This window comes from Macrotis lagotis, chromosome 1 (genome assembly GCF_037893015.1).
Source record: "Macrotis lagotis isolate mMagLag1 chromosome 1, bilby.v1.9.chrom.fasta, whole genome shotgun sequence".
In the NCBI taxonomy this organism is placed as follows: Eukaryota; Metazoa; Chordata; class Mammalia; order Peramelemorphia; family Peramelidae; genus Macrotis; species Macrotis lagotis.
Window position 1 is genome coordinate 716,638,231 of NC_133658.1, and position 21,249 is coordinate 716,659,479.

General features: G+C 36.2%; 1 long non-coding RNA gene across 1 annotated transcript in view; it reads left to right on the top strand.

Annotated features, from left to right (window-relative positions):
• Nucleotides 1–268: 268 nt before the first annotated feature.
• Nucleotides 269–21,249, top strand: part of LOC141523649 (uncharacterized) — an 81,208-nt gene continuing 60,227 nt past the window's right edge. The window contains exon 1 of the long non-coding RNA XR_012478544.1: nt 269–325. This is a non-coding gene — a long non-coding RNA (uncharacterized LOC141523649). The remainder of the gene's footprint in view (nt 326–21,249) is intronic.

Sequence of the window (21,249 nt, forward strand, 5' to 3'; positions counted from 1 at the left end):
CAAATCAATAAGCTGCATATGAGTGTGCTGTTGCCAAAGGATGAGAAACCAATAAAAGTATTGTTTTTTTAAGAACTCTTGAGTCGAATCTGCTTTGGAATCCAAAGGTGAAGCCATGATGTTCACATCCTAACTAAAAAAGGGCCTCTCAAGGTTTAACCAGTAATACTGATATGCCTGCCACAATTGTGACCTCTCTTAAGATGTCATAAGAAGCCAATGTTGCCTTGGAAACTTCCTGGATTGCTTTATGTAAATTCTGTTTTCTCTAGCAGCTTGGATCCAATGTAAGGCTCGCTCTGAACTCTGTATCCTTCTCTCTGAGGTAAAAATAAATATGACATTTTCTTGGGATGGTAGGAGAGGAATCATTATTATAAATCAAGATTATTACAGAATTCAAAGCAATCCACATTGAAAGACGAGGAAAGGTTTCATGGAAGAGCAAATTTATTTGACAATATAACAATAATAATGAACTTAACAAACACATACTTTTTTGACCAAATGACAATGAAAATGAACTTAGTTTACACCTTAACCCTCTTGCCTACTGAAGGGGTAGAAATTTAATCAAAAATGAATTTTCCTCCTTTCCCATTCCCTCATCCTTAGAGCTGATAGGGAGTCAATCTCTCTCACTGTTTTCCTACATATTAAGTTCCTATTATATGCAGAGCAATAGGTTAAGCCTGGGGAACACATAATCCCTATCCCATAAACCTTGAAGAGATTTTACATACAAGTAATTAGCATCCCAGCATAAATAAAAATTTATTATTGTTCAGGTGCTTCTGTGGACTGACTTGGGGTTTTCTTGGCAAAGACACAGGAGTGGTTTGCCATTTCCTTCTCTAATTCATTTTACAGATGAAAAAATGAGGCCAACAAGGTTATGTGACTTACCCAAGATAACATAGCTAATGTCTTGAGGCTAGATTTGAATTCAGATGATGATTCAAATTGATGATAGTTGGAATATTAGTCAAATGAGTTTTCCCTGACTCCAGGCCAGATATTCTATCCCCTGCACCACATAGTTGCTGAAAATAATAGTTAACATTTATATAATACTTTACATTTGAAAATCACTTTATATATATTATCTTATTTTATCCTCACAGCCTTGGGAGGTGAGTGCTATTATTTTCTCCCCAGTTAGTACAAGGAAACTGAGATAGGCAAAGGTTAAATGACTTGCCCATTGTCACAATAATCTCTGGCTAGATTTGAATACAGTTCTTACTAATTCTCAGTCCAACACTCTATCCACTAAATCACCTAAATAACTCAGAACAAATAAAATATGTCTTCTAGTCAGAATGGCTTCCAAAAAGAGAGGCAAACTACCCATCCCTCTATTCCACCTACTCCAGCAAAAACTTGAAGTTCACCCCAAAATGAATAATGATTTTAAAAATTCAATTATATGTTACAGCAAGTTACAGTAAGAAAAAGGGTGCCATAGGAAGGAGCTGAATATAATTGTATAATATAGTAAAAAGATGGAGTCAATGGATGATAAAGGGAAGTACTGGGAGGAAGAGAAAGGAGAGGAAGAAGGGGCTAAGATATTTCACCTAAGAGTCAAGAAAAAGCTTTGTCAATGAATTGGAACTAGGGGAGGTGAGCGAGGAATGAGTGAACCTTCATTCTCATCAGAAATGGCTCAGAGAGGAAATAACATACATACTTAATATGGAATAGAAATCTAACTACCCTAGAGAAAAATGAGGGATGGGATAAGGGGGAATGGGGGGGAAGGGGGGAATAGGTAATAGAAGAGAGGGAAGATCATGGGAGAGGGTACTCAGATACAACATATTTCTGAACAGGGACAGGTTGAAAGGAGAGATAGAAAAGAATAACTGGGAGTGGGAAGGAATAGAGTGAAGGGAAATAAAACTAGTAATAGCAACTGTGGGAAAAATAATGAAGTAACTTCTTTGATGGACTTATGATAAACACATCCCAGAGACAGAGCCTGGAATCTGAACACAGACTGAAGTACATTCTTTTTCTCTCACTATTCTTGAGATTTCTCATCTTCTTGGGGGGAGGAATGTTTATGTTTACTCTCATAACAAGATTATTGTAATAATATAAAATAAATAAACCTAAATATAAAGAAAAGGGGTGCCACCAAGGCCAGTACCAGTACACATGTAGTCTGCAAGGCTCTGGAGACACTAAAAATAAGACCTATCCCTCAGAAATCACCAGGGTAAGGGTGAAGAGCATGCAAACTCAGATCAGCAGAGACTAGAAAGATGTGACAGATCTCAGACAGTGACAGTCCAGTTGTTTAGGGACTCAAGTCCCTAAGAGCTCTTTCCTGGGACCCCACAGAGAGCTCTCAACTTCAGTGATCTAGGAACCTAATCCCAAGAGGTGGAGGTCAGATAGCTATGCAAGAAACCTCAATGGAAATAAAGATACACTGAGGCAGTGATGATCCAAGCCCAATCAGTTTATTAGCTAGGTTTTGTTATTCATTCATTTTCAGTTCATTACCTTACTTGGGGTTTTCCCAGAAAAGATACTGGAGTGGATTGCCATTTCCTTCTCCAGTTCATTATATAGCTGAGAAAACTGAGGTAAACAGGATTAAGTGACTTGCTTAAGGAAACACAGCTAAGTAAGTGTTTGAGTCTAGATGATGTCTTTTGGGCTCCAGGTTTGAAACTCTATCCACTGTGCCATCTAGCCAAAGTTAGAAAGTATTCATTGATCATTTTCTGCTAGATGAGCGTAGGCAATAAATTGTGTCCATGACTCCTCAGTAGTCAAAGACCCCAAGCTAAGAATAATGGCCTCTTTATAATGATTAACCAGATAACAGAGCAAGCTAGAAGATTTAATGAAGAAATGGGATGGGTGTCATTTCAGTGCCTCCCCAATACATCATTGGGAGATGAGATCAGGTGATGAAAGTTGTCCTCAAATGATAAGATTAATCTGCAGGAAATGGGAGTTTAAATTAATGAAACTTAACTTTAGATTAACCAAATTTTTCTATAAAGTAGGTGGAGGCACAAATCAAAAGATTAGGGTAGACATACAGGTCTTAAGAATAGAATTGTGATCCAGGTGACCTGAGTAAATTTTCAAGTATAAGATGCTCCCCCTCCCATCTTCCTTTTTTTTTAATTTTTTTTTACAAGGCAGTGGGATTAAGTAACTTGCCCAAGGTCATACAGCTAGGTAATTATTATGTTCCTGAGCTGGATTTGAACTCAGGTCCTCCTGACCCCAGGGCCAGTGCTCTATCCACTGCACCATCTAGCTGCCCCCCCATCTTCCTTTAACTGTTAAGCCACCATCCTCCTCTCAGTCACCTTCACAACCTTATTGTTGTTCTTGATACCCTGTCTTATAAAATCTCCACATAACCAATCCTTTCCCAAGTCTATATCTACCTTCACAGCATATCCATTTTGATACAAATGCTTGATAGAATGGATAGAGCTTGGGACCTGAAATCAGGAAGAAATGATTTCAGAAAGAAATGAGTTCAGATCTGGCCTCAGATATTTACTATGTGTGTATCCTTGGCAAATCACTTAACCTCTATTTGTCTAAATTTCTTCATCTATAAAATGAGATGATCATAGAAACTACCTTTATAGATTGTGAGAATCAAATGAGATATTTACAAAGCATTTAGCAGAGTGTCAGACACATAGTAGATGCTTTAAAATTTTTTGTTAAATCTACCTAAATCTATTTAAATCTAAATAAATACCTTCTCTCTGCTTGCACAGTCACCACCATATTGCAGACATTATTCATTTCATCATTTCAGACTGTTAAGCTATTTTTGAATCCTGGTTGTTTTTCACCATAGTCACTATTCTAGCTTCATGTCATCTGCAAATTAATATGCATGCTATTCATGCCTTCAATTGAGCCATTGATAAAAATTTTAAATGACACAATTCCAGATATATATATTCTGTTATTCCACTGGAAACCTCCTTGGAATTTGCTGTCAATTGATTAATGACTACTTTTGGGGGTTAGCTATCAATCAGCTCTGAATCTATCTAATAGTAATATCATTTAGCCCACATCTTTCTATTCTATTCTTAAGAATTAGTAATTTGTAAATTACTCTCCATTTTCCTTCATAACATCTCTCCTGTATTCATCCTTCTCTCCTCTGACACTGTCACCATCCTAGTCCTTGATTATTAAAATAAAATATATATAAAAAATTAAATGAAAATAAAAGCTAGTTTATCTCTCTACCTCAAGTCTCTACTTAACTGGTAAACTGATCTTCCTTAAATGCAGGGCTAATTGTGCCACCACTCTATTCAATAAATTCCAGTAGCTCCCTATTACCTCTAAGATCAAATAAAAAATTCTTTATCTGACTTTTTAAATTCTTCATAATCTTTCCAACCTTTTTACACTTTAACCCTTTTCATAAATGGACCCTGTCTTTCTTGTTCTTGCACGCAATACTCCAACTTACAACTTGATGCCTTTCCCATATCCAGAATGCTTTCCCCCATCAACTCTGCTCCTGTGCTTGCTGACTTCCCTCAAGATTCAGTTGCAATTCTGCTTTCTGCAAAAGACCTTTCCTGACCCTCCCAACTTTTAATACTTCCCTCAGGGATTGCTTTCTATTTGCTGATATCCAGAATGTACATAATTATTTATTGATTGATCAATTAAATAATTAATTTTAAAGGCCAACAATTTTTAAAGTAGATTCAAGTTTGTTGTCCAGTCACTTTTCAGTCATGTCTGAGTCTTTATGTTTCCATTTTGGGTTTTCCTGGCAAAGATACCAGAGTGATTTGTCATTTCCCTTTTCAGTTCATTTTACAAATGAGGAAACTGAGGCAAGCAGAATGAAGAGATTTGCCCAGGATTGCACACAGCTAGTAAATATCTGAGCCCAGATTTGAACTCAAGAAGATGAATCTTCCTAACTCAAAGCCTGACATTTTTTTCACTGTGCCACCAAACTCCACAAATAGCAACCAAAAGAGAGAGTATCTCTAATTTAATGGAACTTAAACCAAAAAAAAAAAGAATTTTCCACATATTTCACAAGAAAATGTACCAAGAAAAATGAAGCAAGAGATTAAAATATGAAATAAAAGTTCTTCAGGAAAAAACTGAAAGGAGAATGAGTGGTGTAGAAGAGAAAATGGCAAATTTTTCCCAAGAAATGAACTCTCTGAAAATCAGAATTAGAATGAACAGGAAACATTGACACATTGACTCCATGAGGAAATTAGAAATAATCAAAACAAAATCATAAGATTGAAAAAAGTATAAGAAAGCTAAGTTAATAGGGCATCTAGGTGTGGTGCAGTGGATAGAGCAATGGCCCTGGAGGCAGAATGAACCTGAGTTCAAATCCAGCCTCGGACATTTAATAATTACTTAGTTGTCAGGGTAGCTAGGTGGTGTATTGGATAAAGCACTGGCCCTGGAGTTAGGAGTACCTGGGTTCAAATCCGGTCTCAGACACTTAAAAATTGTCTAGCTGTGTGGCCTTGGGCAAGCTACTTAACCCCATTTACCTTGCAAAAAAAACCTAAAACATAAATAAATATATAATTACTTAGTTGTGTGGCCATGTGCAAGTCACCATTGCCTTGCAAAAAAAAAAAAGAATAGTTAAGTTATCTGACTTCAAAAGTCTCTGACCTGGAAAACAGGTCAAAGAGATAATTTAAGAATCACTAGACACTCTGGAGAAAAATTTGGACACTATTTCAAGAAATGAATATTAAACTGCCCCTCTGTATTAGAGTTAAAGGGTAAGTAAATTATAGAAAAAGTTGACTATTTCCCTCCTGAATGGGAAATAAGGAATTCCAGTAATCTCACATCCAAAATGAAGCCAAGAATAATTTATCTAGCAAAGCTGAATATAATTCTATGATAATTCAGAACTAAAGGGGAAAAAATGAGCAAGAAAAAACATAAAAGAAGTTTTAAAAAATGAATATCGTATGCTTTGCTCTGCATTCAGACTCCACAGTTTTTTCCTCTGGATGTGGATGACATTGTCCATACTAGGTCTCTCAGGATTGCCCTTGATCACTGAACTGCTGAGAGGAGCTACATCCATCATAATTGATCATCTCACAATGTTGCTGTTAATGTATACAATGTTCTCTTGATTTTACTCACTTCACTCAGTATTAGTTCATGCAAGTCTTTCCAAGCTTTCCCAAAGTTCATTTGTTTATTATTTCTTACAGGATACACTAACTGTGAAAATTGTTTCCCAACTGTCTGCATTCCTTCTAATCTTAGTTTCATTGATTATATTTGTACAAAAACTGTTTTCTTGCTCTCCATTCTATCTTCCCCTAGCTGCACTTTTCTTTCTCCTTTCCCCTTATCCCTCCTCAGCAATGTTTTGCTTTTCATTGCTGGCAGGATCACATGTCCTTACCCCAGTTTCTTCCTACTTCCCTATAGGGTAGGGTAAATTTCTAAAATATATCTGATTTCTTCTTTGAGCCAAATCTGTTGAGAGCATAGTTTACTCAGTGCTTAAACTCTCCCACTTTCTCTCTACAATAATAGGTCCTTTGCACCTTTTCATGTGGTGCTAATTATCCTCTATTGCCTCCATCTTCTTCTCCTAGCAAAATATTTTTTCGAGTTTTAATTGTTTTATACTTTATTGTTCTCACTGTCAAAGTATACTCCTTTCAACTGTCCTGATAGAAGTATAATTCTCAAGAACAATAAACATCATCACATCATAATCAATTTATAACCATAACCTCTGTCTGGAGTATCCTCCCTCTAGACAACCCTCATGAGTTAAAGTACTATTACATCTTGATCAATTTGTACCCACTCTCTGTCTGGGGATCTGGTCCATGGCTTACTGCTCCTGTTTCAGGTGCTAGTGGTTTGTTCCCTGCATTAGAGTAACCCAACCCAGCCCTTCCTGTTGCCCCAGCATTCCTGGGTCTTGACCTTTGTCTTCAAAGTTGAAGTCAGAACCCTCACTGCTAGCCTGCCATACCAGTGGCTTGGAGAACTGCCCTGTGATTAAGACTGACTTTCCAGCTCTCCCACCTAGAGTTTTCATTTCTTTCCAGAAAAAGTTCAGCAAGTTCCTAGCTTCTCTCTGCCCCCAGAAATCTTTCAACACAATCTTTATGACTATAAAAGATATTAAGGGAGTTAAATTTTTAAAAAGAGGGGAGGCAGAGCCAAGATGGTAGAATAAAGGTAGAAATTCTCCAGAGCTCTCCCCCAAACACCCACAAATACCTTTAAATAAACAAATTCCAACATGGCAGAATCCACAAAAAAATGGAGTGAAACAATTTCCCAGACCAATAACTTAAATGTTGGTGGAAAAGGTCTGTTGCACCAGGATGAGAGAGGAGGACCATGCAGCACAGCACAGCACCATGCAGCACAGCACCATGCAGCCCTGGCCTTAGCCAGGGAGTCAGCAGCAGCAACTGCTTCCAGAGTTCTCAGTCCACAGAGGGTAAAGGGGTCAGAAGGAGATTACAGGGATCTCTTTTCTAACCCTGAGGCAGGACCCTGTTGTTTTGCCCATACTAGGATTCAAGTCCCAGTCCTGGGTTGCTGTTCAGGGGAAGAAGGATCAGTAGCCCATCAGAGCTTGTTTCTGCAGGAAAATTCCTAAAGCACAGTTGCAAGGCAGAAAAGAATGTTTATGGTCACTCAAAGACCAGAACACAGGCCAGGAAAGTAGTAAATACATCTTCTTGGAGCATACTTCCTTGGAAGAACTGAGAATTTTCAGGTCCCTAGAAATATCTCTGAAAACAGTTGCATAAAACCCCAGAAGCTTAAGACCTTCACCCTGGAAGCAGAGCACTACTTTAACAAAGAGTTAGAATCAAGCCATAGGCTGGGGAAATGAGGAAACAGAAAAAAATAATTCTGACCCTAGGAAGTTACTATGGTGACAAGGAAGATCAAAACACACACCCAGAAGATAAAATAGTCAAAGATCCTACATCCAAAACCTCTAAGAAAAATATGTATTGATCTCAAACCTTGGAAGAGATTAAAAACAAAATGAGATCATGCAAGAAAATCATGAAAAATGAGACAACAGCTTGGTAAAAGACCAAATAAAGCAAAGAAAATAACACTGAAAATCAGACTAGGCCAATAGTAAAAGAGTTCAAAAAGTCAATCAGGAGAAGAATACATTAAAAAATCGGGATTTTCCAAATGGAAAAAGAGGCAGTAAATTCATTGAAGAAAAGAATTCCTTCAAAATTAATTCAGCAAATGGAAGGCAATGATTTTAAGAAAAACCAAGAAACAATAAAACAAAGCTTAAACTTAAAAAATAGAAGACAATGTGAAATATCCCATGGGAAAAACTAGTGACATGGAAAATGATCCAGGAGAAATAATTTAAAATTATTGAACTATCTGAAAGCCATCATCAAAATAAAAAAAGAGCCTAGATGTCATCTTTCAAGAAATTATCAAGGAAAACTGCCTTGGTATTCTAGAACTAGAGGGCAAAAGAGAAATTGAAAGAATATACTGATCACCTCCTGAAAGAGATCCCAAAATTAAAACTCCCAGGAATATTATAACCAAATTCCAGAGCTTCCAGGTCAAGGAGAAAATATTACAATAGTAAAAAAGGATTTGAAATATGATATTCCAGAATGCAAAAGAGCTTCAGTTACCACCAAGAATCAGTCTACAAAACTGAGCATATTCTTCCAGGGGGAAAAGATGTTCAATGAAAGGAGGAACTTTCAAACTTTCCTGATGAAAAGACCAGAGTTGAACAGAAAATTTGATTTTCAAATATCAGACTCAAGTGAAGCATAAAAACATAAAAGGGAAAGGAAAACCATGAAAGACTTAATGATGTTGAACTGTTAATATTCCTACATAGGAAGATGTCTTGATAACGCATATAAACTTTTTCATTATCAAGTCATTAGGAATATGTATAGACAAAGAACACAGGTGTGATATGTATATGAAGGGATGATATCTTTAAAAAATAAAATTAAGGGATGAGAAAGAAATGAACTGAGAGAAAGGGAAAAAGGGAAGTAGAATGATGTAAAGTATTTCACATGAAAGAGGCAAGAAAAAACTTTTGTAATGCAGTGAAAGAATGGGGAAGTGAGGGGGGACCCATGAACCTTAATCTCAGCAGAACTGGCTCAAAGAGGGAAAAACATACATAATTAATTAGATAAAGAAATTGATCTCACCCTACAGGAAAGTCAGAAATGAAGGGGATAAAATAAGGGGTGGAATGAGTGATAAAAGGGAGGGTAGATTGGCAGAGGGGCTGGTCGGAAGGAAAACACTAGAAGGAACAGGGTATAAGGAGATAGAGATTAGTTATGGAGGCAAGGAGAATATGTTGGAAGGGAATTCCATTAGGAATTGAAACCTGTGAAAAAAAATTTGAAACAAATTTGTTTGATAAAGGTCTTACCCCAGTCTTGTAACTCATAAACTTTCTCATTATTTGGGTAGTTAGAAGGAGTAAATATAGACAGAGGGCATAAATATAAGAATTTAATATGAAGGGATGATATCCAAAAAAAATAAAATTAAGGAGTAAGAGAAATGTACTGGGAGAAAGGGAAAGGGAAAGGTAGAATGAGGTGAATTATTCCACATAAAAGAGGCAGGAAAAAGCTTTTCTATTCGAGGAAAGAGGGGGAGGGAGGTAAGGATGAGTTAGTGAACTTTATTCTCATAGGAATTGGCTCAAAAAATGAATAATAAACACTCAATTGGGATGGAAATCTATCTTATGCTACAGAAAAGTAGGAGGAGGAGATAATAAAATAGAGTAGGGTGATAGGAGGTAGGGCAGAGTGTGCAAGGGGATAGTCAGAAGCAAAACACTTTTGAGGAGGGACAAGATGAAAATAGAGAATAGAACAAACAGGTGGGAGAGTAGGATAGAGTAATAACTAAAAAAATTTTGAAGCAAGTTTCTCTGATAAAGGCCTCATTTCTCAAATATATAGAGAATTAAGTCAAATGTATAAAAATAAGAGACATTCACCAATTAATAAATGATCAAAAATGTGAATAATTTTCAGATCATGTTATCAATGCTATCTATTTTTATTTTTATTTTTTAGGTGTTTTATTTTTTGCAAGGCAATGGGGTTAAGTAGCTTGCCCAAGACCACACAGCTAAGTAATTATTAAGTGTCTGAGGCCGGATTTGAACTCAGGTACTCCTGACTCCAGGGCTAGTGTTCTATCCACTGTGCCACCTAGCCGCCCCTATAGACATATTTTTAAAAATATTCTAACTCATTATTTATTAGAGAAATGCAAATTGAAGAAATTCTGAGGTATTATCTTATACCTATTATACTAACTAATAGAACAGAAAAGGAAAATGACAGTGTTGAAGGGGATGTAGGAAAAATGAGATATCAATGCACTGTTGGTGGAGTTGTAAACTGATTTCAACCATTCTGTAGAACAATTTAGAACTATGTCCAAAAGGCTATAAAGCCATGCATATCCTTTCACTTAGCAATGTGATTACTAGGTTTGTATCCCAAAAGAGATGAAAAATAAAACTGAAAAGGACTTATGTGTACAAGAATAATTATGGCAGTTTTTTTCTGTTGGCAAGGAATTGGAAATTGAGGTGATGCCCATCAGGGAAAGGCTGAACAAATCATGGTATGGGATTATGATGGAATGCTATTATGCTATAAAAAAATGATGAGCAGGATGCTCTCAGCAAAACCTGCAAAGAATTACATGAGGTATTACAAAATGAAATCTACTATGTACAAAGTATCAGAAATATATTAGGATGATCATCCCTGAATGACTTAGCTTTTCTCAGCAACAGTGTGATACAAATCAACTCTGAAGGTCTTATGATGAAGAATACTATTTATTCCCAGAAAAGGAGTTGATGGTGTCCAAATATAGTAAAGCAAACTTTTTTTCAACTTTATTTTTCTTAAGGTTTCTTTTATTGGAGAAGGGTCTATGTTTTCTTTCATAATGTGACTATAATGAAAATGTTTTGTATGTATACACATTTATAAGCTATATCAAATTGTCTGCTTTCTCCATGAGGGAGATAGGATGCGAGGAAGGGAGAGAATTTGGAGCTCAAAGTTTTAAAAAATGAAAGTTAATTGTTTTTTGCATGTGACTGGGGAAAATAAAATATCAAATAAATGTAAATAAATAAATAAATAAAAAGAAGACCATAAGGTAGACTGGTTCTGAAGACATTTTTCCAGAAAGCATTTTATTTTATTTTTTAATTAACTAATTTATATTTATTTTTGTACAAATGATGTTTTTTTATTACTAATATATTCTTGTTTAAGAGTAAACATAATATCCCCTCCCCACAAAGAATATAGACCCTCATGAGAAATAAAGTAAAGGAAAGAGAAAAAAATGTGTTTCAGTCTGTGTTCCAATACCACCAGTTCTGTCTCGGGTGGATCCCATTCTTTATGATAAGGCCATCACAAAAGCTACTTCCATATTTTTCCACTGTTGCCATTGCTGATTATAATTCTCTCCATTCATACCTCCCCACTATGATATACTATGTTCTCTCTCTCCTTTCACTCTGTCCCTCTTCTTAAATGTACTGTAGGGTAGCTGAGTGGCAAAGCAGACTGATCACCAGCCCTGGGGCCAAGAGGCCCTGAGCCCACATACTACTCCTAAGGCCCAGCAACCACCCAGCCCTGTGGTCCTGGACAGGTCACCCAATCCCAGCCCCTTGCAAGAAGTAAAAAGGAAAATGTATTATATTTGACCACTCTCCCCCACAGTCCACCCTCTCCTCCATCACTCACATCCCCACCCTTCCCCCGTCCCCTTTCTCTCCGTTTTACTCTAGATATTTATACCCCTTTGAGTGTATGTGCTGTTTCCTCTCCAAGCCACCTCTGATGAGAGTGAAGGTTCCTTCATTCCCCCTCACCTTCCCCCTTCCATATCATTGCAATAGCTCATTGCAATAAAAAAAAATCTTATTGCATGAAATATCTTAGCCTATTCTACCTCTCCTTTCTCTTACTCCCATTACATTTCCCTTTTAGCCATTGACTCCATTTTTACAATATATTATATCTTCAAATTCAGCTCTCTCCTGTGCTTCATCTATAAAAGTTCCATCTACCTACTCTATTAAATGAGAAGTTTTATATGCATATTATCAGTATCATTTTTCTATGCAGGGATACATGCAGTTCATCATCATTAAGTCCCTCATATTTTACCCTTCTCCTCTACTCTCTGTGCTTCACCTGAGAACTGTATTTAAAGGTCAAACTTTCTGTTCAGCTCTGGTTGTTTCAACCAGAACAATTCAAATTCCCCTGGTTCATTGAAAATCCATCTTTTCCCCTGGAAGAGGATGTTTAGTTTTGCTGGGTAGTTGATTCCTGGTTGCATTCCAAGCTCTTTTACCTTCTAGAATATTATATTCCAAGCCCTATGAACCCTTAATGTAGTTGCTGCTAAGTCCTGTGTGATCCTGACTGCAGCTCCACAATATTTGAATTATGTTCTTTTGGCTGCTTGTAATATTTTCTCTTTGACCTGGGAGTTCTGGAATTTGGCTTTAATATTCCAGGGGTGGGGGAGGTTGGATCTCTTTCTGGGGGAAATCTATGGATTCTCTCAATTTCTATTTTGCCTTCTGCTTCGAGGATATCTGGGCAATTTTCCTGTAGAAATTCTTTAAAAATGAGGTCAAGGCTCTTTTCCTGATCATGACTTTCAGGTATCCCAATAATTTTTAAATTATCTTTCAGATCAGTTGTTTTTTCAATGAGATGTTTCACATTTTCTTCTAATTTTTCATTCTTTTGGTGTTGAAGTATTGTGTCTGGACTTCTCATAAAGTCATCAGCTTCCTTTAGCTACATTCTACATCTGAAGGATTTGTTTTCTTCAGAGAGCTTTCTTATCTCTTTTTCCATCTGCCCATTTCTGCTTTTTAAAGCATTCTTCTCCTCAATGACTTTTTGAACTGTTTTATCCATTTGACCTATGCTGGGTTTTTTTTTTTAGGTTTTTGTAAGGCAAATGGGGTTAAGTGGCTTGCCCAAGGCCACACAGCTAGGTAATTATTAAGTGTTTGAGACCAGATTTGAACCCAGGTACTCCTGACTCCAGGGCCGGTGCTTTATCCACTACACCACCTAGCTGCCCATATGCTGGTTTTTAACATGTTATTTTCTTCAGCATTTTTTTGGATCTCCTTAACTTAGTTGCTCACTTCATTTTCATGTTTTTCCTGCATCTCTCTTATTTCTTTTCCCAATTTTTCTTCTATCTCCCTTACTTGATTTTCAAAATCTTTTTCGAGCTCTATCATAACCTGAGCCCAATTTCCATTTTTCTTGGAGTCTTTAGATGCAGGAGCTTGTACTTCCTAATCTTCAGATTGAGTATTTTGGTCCTTCTTGGGATCATAGACAATGTATTTCTCAATGGTGTTCCTCTTTTTTTCTCTGTTTACTCATTTCTCCAGCCTGTTCCTGGTTTTGGGGTGCTTCCTGAGCTTTTGAGTATTATTGGGATACCCCCCCACAAGGATCTAAGTGTGTGAAACTCTAACTTCCCTCCTGGTCTGTGAATAATCACAAGTGCACCCCTCTGTCATGGGGTGGGGGGGTCTGTTCTATGGGGGACCTAGACTGTGATTAGGATCTGAATGTGGTCAGAACACCAGAGTCTTGTTCCAGGTACAGAGGACAGACCTCTGAAGTCTCTCTCTCTCTACTCCCCTACCTTTGGTGGGTTGAGAATTTAAGGCTCAGTTGCCTGGGGGCTCCTGCTTACTGGCTCCATGCCTGTTTAGGTTTCCTGGATCTGGGCTGCCCGGTGGCAGCCACTGCTGAGCTGACCACTCTGGCTGCAGGAACTACCCTGAGGGTCTGGGCTTTGTAGGTTCACTCTGACAGAGGTTCCTTCTGCTAATCCTCCAATTTGTTCCCAGTGCTCCCTGGGATGTAGATCAGGAAACCTCTCTGGTTCTGAAGATTTTAAGAGAGGAAAGAGATGTTAGGATAAATATAATACAATAGAGCAGAAAGGAGAAAGAAGTTCTAAACATATTTGTGATGAGCTCAATAATCTTCAAAAAAAGCATGGAAAGATTTGCATGAAATGGTAAAGATCAAAATGAATCAAACCAAGAGAACATTGTATACAGTAACATCAATATTGTTTTAAGAAGGATTCTAAGCAACTAAGTCATTTTGACTATTATAAATTCACAAATTAAAAATAAAGGACATATGAAAAAACATGCTAACTGTATCTAAAGAAAGAACTTATAAATAGATGTATATGTAGAATAATTTTATATTTTCATAGTTATTTGTATCTAATTATAGCCATCAAAAAAGAAATTTACATGATTAGTTTGTTGTATATTTTGAGGGGATAAGTTATACATGGTAGATTTTCAATTTCATGTTTAATTGTCTTTATTTTGCTATTATGGAAATGATTGTTTTGCCCTGGAGTCAGGAGTACCTGAGTTCAAATCCAGCCTCAGACACTTAATAATTACCTAGCTGTATGGTCTTGGGCAAGCCACTTAACCACATTTGCCTTGCAAAAAACCTTAAAAAAAAGGAAGCTTTATATAAAAGAAGACATTTCAGTCATGTTTTAATTATTTATAGAATTTCAACAGATACAAATTGTGGATGGGGGAAATGGGGAGAAGAGGAAGAATATCCCAGAACATGGTGAACTCCATGAATAAAGGTTAAAGACTTGGGAAAACATTGCATCTATGTGAAGATGACAAGATGGTGTTATGGATTGCCTTAGCTACTATAATATAAAGAGAGTTTATATTGTAATAAGTAGGCAATTGGGAGTTGCATGATTTTCAACAGGTAAGTAACATGTAAGGGCAGTTCAGTGATGCAATGGATAGAGCACTGGTCTTAGAGTCAGGAGAACAGAAGTATGAATCCAGTCTCAGACACTTAACACTTATTAGCTGTGTGACATTGAGCAAGTCATTTAACCCTGATTGCCTTGCTTTCTTCAGTCATCCTGATTCACGTCTGGTCACTGGACCCAGATGGCTCTGGAGAAGAAAGCGAGGCTGTTTAGCACAGCACCCCACACTCAAATCCAATTCATGTGCTTGTCATGGCATCACCTCCTTGATGTCATGATCTGCTTTGGAAATGAAGGACAAATATTACCTAATGTGTTGTAAGAAGAGCACTAGCCTTGGAATTTGGAGATACAGATGTTTTATGAGTCCTCATACTTCGTAGTTAGGTAACACTGAAAGTCACTTCATCTCTTCTATGCCTCAGTTTTCTTATCTGTAAAATGAGTAGTTATAAGGGAAAGTACTTTATAAATTTCAAAATTATACAATTAACTGAGCTAAAAACTATTTAAAGTTTCATTTCTTCATAAAGCAGTGATATGACAATAGTATGAAGAGACTGAAATGAAAAATGAAGAGCTAATTTCAGGATTGTGGACCTGGAAAAGTCACTCAACTCTGTTTATCTCTGTTTCCTCAACTGTAAAATGAGCAGGAGAAGGAAATGGTAAACCACATCTTTGCCAAGCAAACCTCAAATGGAGTCATGAAGAGTCAGACCCAATTGAAAAACAACTGAACACAAAAATCATTTCAGGATTGGCCCTGAAATATCAGAGTTAAAGATGAAGAGATCAATTGGGAGATAATTTCACTAGTACAGAGGAAAAGTAATAAGGATCTGGATTGGGTGGTGATAGTGAAGATGAAAAGGAAGGGGACTAATATTAGAGAAATTACAGAAAGAGAATGGCATAGCCAGATCTTGACTATTGATTAGATGAGGGAGGTGAGAGAATAGAAGTCAAAGATGATACTGAGCTTTTGAGCCTGAATAACTAGTATGTAAGTGCTACCATTAAAAGAGAATCAGAAAGAAGTACAGTTTGGGGCATGTTGAATTTGAAGTATCAACAGGAGTATTGTGCTTCCTCTCAGGTTGTTGCTGTTTGTTCTTCTCAAAAACCATGACATCAGGGAGGTAGGTGACACCAAATTGGATTTAAGAGAGAATTGCAAAGACACCAGCCTCACTTTCTTCTCCAAGACATCTGGGTACAGTGGCCAGATATGAATCAGGACAATTGGAAATGGCCCTAGATCCAGTGGGAGAACTTGACCTTTTTAATGTAAGGTCTTTAACAGATCTCAGTTTGGAGAGGCAGTGATTGGAGAGGCGAAAAAAAATACTTTTACTTTTTCAAAAAAAAATCAAACTGGGAGATGAAGAACTTTGGGGTTTCTGACCAAAACAAAAGAGCTTAATTAATGTCTGTTATTGGACAGAGAGATTTCCTATAATCTACTTACAGATTTCAATCTCTCTGAAGAGAAGTTAGGGATAGAGAAACAAACCTATGAGTCATCTGCTTAAAGGTATTTGAAGTCATGAGAATGGTTTAACCTATAAGAAAGATCTGGTTAAAGATTTCTCCTTAATTGTCAGTACAAAATATGATTTTTGGAATAACAACTCACTCTAGTTCTTCACATATAACTGAAACTCTTTTCATTATTATTTGTTCATTTTTGAGATGGCAATGTTTTTTAAATCTTTGGTAAAAAGCCTAGAAAGGAGTAATGGATATTTTGAACCTGTAGTTAGGAAGACTTGGGTTCAAATTCTGCCTCTGAAAAATACTAGCTTTGTGACTTTGGGCAAATCATTAAAATTCTCTGGGGTCTTTTGCAAGTCACTAAGAATATATTCTTATATAAGTTTTATGGACTATAAATATATCATAATCTGCATCAATCAACAATTCCCAAAACAAAGAAATCACAAGTCTTTCATATTCAATCATAGAAAATTCCAGCTCATTTTCCAAAGAAGTCATTGTACATTCCAGCTTTGTTGCTCTTTTAAAATTTAACCAGACACTTCAAATCTTGCTACTTAAGACTGCAAGATAATTGAGTCTACTAATTATATAGACTCTAGATTTCAAGTACAGAGGTCTAGTTTCTGGGAGAGATTCCAGACGCCAAAAATCTTTAACGTTCTATGTATTTAGAAGTAAAAAAACAAAAATCAAAATAAGCATTCCTTTTAAAATGTTCTATGATTCAGATTTTCCACTTCTTTGTTATTTACTATGAATTAATGAGTCTTATTACAAGTGCAAGTTATCAATGAGTCAAACTATGGTTGATTAAAAAAAAGATTTTTTTTTTTAGGTTTTGTTTTTTTTTTTTTTTTTTGCAAGGCAAATGGGGTTAAGTGGCTTGCCCAAGGCCACACAGCTAGGTAATTATTAAGTGTCTGAGACCGGATTTGAACCCAGGTACTCCTGACTCCAGGGCTGGTGCTTTATCCACTGTGCCACTTAGCTGCCCCCCCCTTTTGTTAGGTTTTTTTTTTAAAGATTTTTTTTTGAAGGAGCTTGAAGAGAAACCATTTTTCACATATCCTATGCCATTATTGCCAGATTCTTGCTATCCAAAGCATCAAAATTAAAGATACTCTCCATTACTAATAGTAGTTGTGTTAGTATGGATTCACTCACTAGCCATATTTCCAATATTTCATTTTGAACTTTTTTTTTAACTAGATGTCTAGGTTCTGTTAAAATATTAGTAAACCTTCAATAACAAAGTCATTTGGAAGTTCCTGAATCTCCTCCCCTGTTTAGAATTTCTTTCACTCTATTGCCTTTTTCTTCCCCATAGAAATAATATGATCAGAAGGGCATTTATACCTCCTACAATTTCTGCTTCTATGTCATAATCAGCAAGTGTTTCTGTGGTAACTAAAGGATCCATTTGTGACTTTCCATACAGCAACCTCCAGAGTGAGCTATGTCTGAGCTATTTACCCTTCTTCCAGGGGAAGGCATATTCTTTATGAAATTACATCCTTCAGTTTCTACTCCACTAATATAGAAACAACTGAGAATTAATGGTCTTCAGTCAGACTAAGATGGTTTGCCTGTAAGACCTTATATAGCTGAAGACCTTCATTGTTCCTGGAGGGGAATTCCTTCTATGTACTCATGGCCAGGGAAGAGTGTGGCAGGGAGAGATTGTTCTACAAAGAATAATCATTAAATTATCGGACACTGACATTGTATCCGTGTTATTATGCTTAGCGACACTGCAGAGAAGTTAGCTTTCCCATTGATACATTAGAACATTAGAGAGAGAACCAGCCTTGGTAGGCAGAGAACCAAGGAGGCTATGTGTTCAAGTCCTACCTCTGACATACACTGATCATGCTCTCTTAATACCCCAGAATCTCTCAGAGATGCTATTGAGGTGTACTTTTAGATCTACCTTAGTTGAAGGAGTACCTGCCATGGTTGAGAGTTTCCTGAGTTATATCAATGAAATCCTAGGTTTAGTGCATTGAATCAGAGAGGGAAAAGGTTAGAAAAATATATCATTTTTTAAAAATGTGTCATTTAGAATATCCTGTTATTTATTTTTATTTACCTTTTATTAATAGCTAGAGACCTCAAAAGCTGAAAACAGTCTACTCTTCCTTCTTGGTATCATATACAGTAAGGTAGACTGAGCCAGGCAAAACAAACATATAGTTAAGACCTGAAAGTAGAGTGGAAATGTTTGTCCATGGTTTCTGGCAAGGAGAATTATCACCCGTAACAACTCAGGTGTGCAACTGATCATTGACTTGAGAACCAGTTTGAAGAGATATCCCACAAACACTTAGATGTTATGAAATAACCAACACTTGACGTCATGAAAACAATCTCTTGATTTTATTTTTGAATATCCATACTTTTAAAACAAAACTTAACTTGGACATAGCTTCTTCCCTGGTTAAATTTATCATATTTATTCTTGAAGTCTATAGACTTCCTTATCAAAAATCTTCCCACACACTTCTAGCACCACAGTTGTTTAGGTCAGGGTTCAGTGGTGAGCCAACCAAACCATTAAAGAGCAATAATACATGCTTATCCTTGGTTACTTTAGTCCAGGAACATCTGTGTCCTCACTCCTATGGAAACTGGCCCTCAACAATTCCCCCTTCTCAGACTCATGCTGAAGCTTTAAGAGATGTATTTGGGTACCCAAATGTTGTCCCAGAGAAAAAGAAATTTGAGACAAATGGAAATAAAACATAATATCAATAATAATGAAAAAAGACAGGAAGCATGCTTACTAATAGGTTCATAAAATGAAAAGATGAAATCCATTAACATAATTAAACATATTATCAATATCTGAGTCCATTTCCATTCTAGGTGCCAATGCAATATCATTAACAATTTTATGCAATTGATTTATTTCCAAAGTTATAAAATTATTATACCATATTCCATTCAAATAATTTTTATATTATCCCAAGGAATAAGTGAAGCATTATATTTTAAAGGAGTAACATAAATGGCAGAAAATCTATAATCACATTGCAATTGTAGTTTCATCTCTATAGCATTCACACAATCCCCTATGTTCATTACAGAGGTTTGTAGTGAATTAATCAAATGACATAGATCTTCATTAATTCTCTCCTGCACCTTTAATGCTCGCTCTAGTAATATTTTCTAACAATTCTTGAATATATGTTACTTCTATTTTTTTCTTTATTCATCACTTGTATGGATATAGTTATGGATGTAGCAGTTACAATAGATACTATGATGCTTAATATTCCCAACACAGTGCAACTCACATATATCTTTTGCCTAATTCTTTTTAATTCCTTTTCTAAAAACTCATCAGCAGAAGATATATACCAACCTTTTACCTTGGTGGGTATTATAGCAAATTCTGGTTGCCTTATAAAAAACAACATCAACATTCATTACTTCTTTACCTACACATGCTTGAATAATGCATTGTAACAGTTAACATTATACCCTTCTTTTCTCTAGTAATATTGACATTTTTGGAAGATCCTTTGATAAAAGTGATATTTGGTCCTATACCTGCAGTCATTGACAATTTCTTTTCTGCATAAGATATTCTGCCCAATGTCACATTCCACTGTAAAAATCTGATCTCATCTATTGCTGCCATAGTCTTCTATGTCTCTGAATTAACCCTATTTCTAGGTACATAATTGGTTTAATATAGCTTGGAATATCCCATGAAATAACTCTACCAGGAAAATTCTACTCTTGTAGTAAAATAGAATAATCATAAATTCCTCTATATGGGGGTATTACAGGCCACCCAGGATGGAAAATATTCACGTTTAAAATCCCAAGCATATAAATTTTAAAAAGGAGGTTCTGTAAGAAATCTTTTTCTACCTTCAGTACTTTCTACAAATGAATCTCCTAACATTTCTAAGGTCCTAAATGCTCCCATGCTATAAATACTTGAATGAGTAGAATGATTGGTTGTATTTAATTTAATACATGGTTCAACAGTACACTTTTTTACAAAAACATATAGGTGTCATACCATTTAAAGAATTTAAACCATTAAATTCTTAACCTACATGAAATATAATGTTTCCATGCTGACATCTCATTTTTAAAATTATGCCCAACTTCTCTTTTCAGCAATTCTTCTTTCATATTTCCAGTAACTTTGTCATATCCCAAATAATTTGCAACTTCCCCTATTAATACAACTTCAGTCATACTCTCTCCCCATTGCAGAGTAGTTACCCATGGGGGGTTTTGAACATAAGTCCAATATTCAGTTCCTTTTGCAGTCCCCAAATTGTTCATGATTAATGTAAGCATCACAAATTGTCCTGTAAGTTCAGGTAATGCTCTTCTTTTGCCTGGTCTGTCCTTCCTTCTCCTCTTATATTTTCTTTTTTTGATTTCTTAAGTGTACGGTATTCATTTTCTGTATTACTTGATTCATCTGGTCTGCACAGTCTGATGTTCCTTTCTGGTATCCAGACAGTTTCTTCATCTGTGGACAAAATCTCAATCCCAGGTTAGTAATTGATCAAATCCTTTTCATTGTCGATGCCTTAGGGTCCTTCCACGTGACCATGCCCTTCTCTTCATGTTGCATATCCTTATTAAAAAAATCTTTCTGCAGGTATTAATTGTTTATCATTCAATGTTAAAAAAAATTCATGGTATATAAGGCAATATTTATTCTCCTCTTTTGTTTCCCTTTTGTCCCTATATAATCCCCCTTCTTTTGTACTTCCAGAAATCTCTTAAAATCTTTATATTTCCTTTCTACTAAAGCTTGACCAGTAGGGTTGTAAGGGAATACTTGTAATATGTTTTATATTGTAGTATAGG